The 480-nt window shown below is 35.4% G+C and overlaps 1 protein-coding gene across 2 annotated transcripts in view; it reads right to left on the bottom strand.

Annotated features, from left to right (window-relative positions):
- The window catches only part of LOC106680147 (cytochrome P450 6a2), a 27901-nt gene that overhangs the window by 6351 nt on the left and 21070 nt on the right, over window positions 1–480 (bottom strand). The window lies entirely within an intron of this gene.

Raw genomic sequence — 480 nt, 5'->3', positions numbered from 1 at the left:
AATTAATTATATAAATAAATAAATAATAAAGGGTTAACGAACCCGGAGGTTTGATACTACCAAACGCTCTCTGCACACATCCTTCCAGTGATGCCCCTCCAAACCCAATTCCACTAAATCTGTTTTAACACAATCCTCCCATCTACGTTTCGCTCTAACCCTAGGACGTTTACCCGTTAGTTCAGTGTTTATTACCATTTTAGGGATCCGCTTGTTACTAAGCCCTATAACCTTACATGCCCATCTTATATGCCCTAACGCTCTAACTTGAATTATATTTACCGGGTGTAGGTCCCTTAATTCAGCGTTGTGTAATCTTCTAAATTCTCCCGTTAATTTATCCTTTTTCTTTTGCATTGAATATTTTGCATAAGTTAATTATATAAACTTTCATAAATACTCAAATTCATAGGTTTTTTTAAATAATGGAAGATTATTGATTGACCGTGTATAAAGATGAAAGGAATATGGTCCGGGTGC

This window comes from Halyomorpha halys, unplaced genomic scaffold (assembly GCF_000696795.3).
Source record: "Halyomorpha halys isolate HHAL.00 unplaced genomic scaffold, Hhal_1.1 Scaffold246.1, whole genome shotgun sequence".
NCBI lineage: Eukaryota > Metazoa > Arthropoda > Insecta > Hemiptera > Pentatomidae > Halyomorpha > Halyomorpha halys.
The sequence above is the reverse complement of the archived record's forward strand: the minus strand, read 5'-3'. Positions and strand labels throughout refer to the sequence as shown.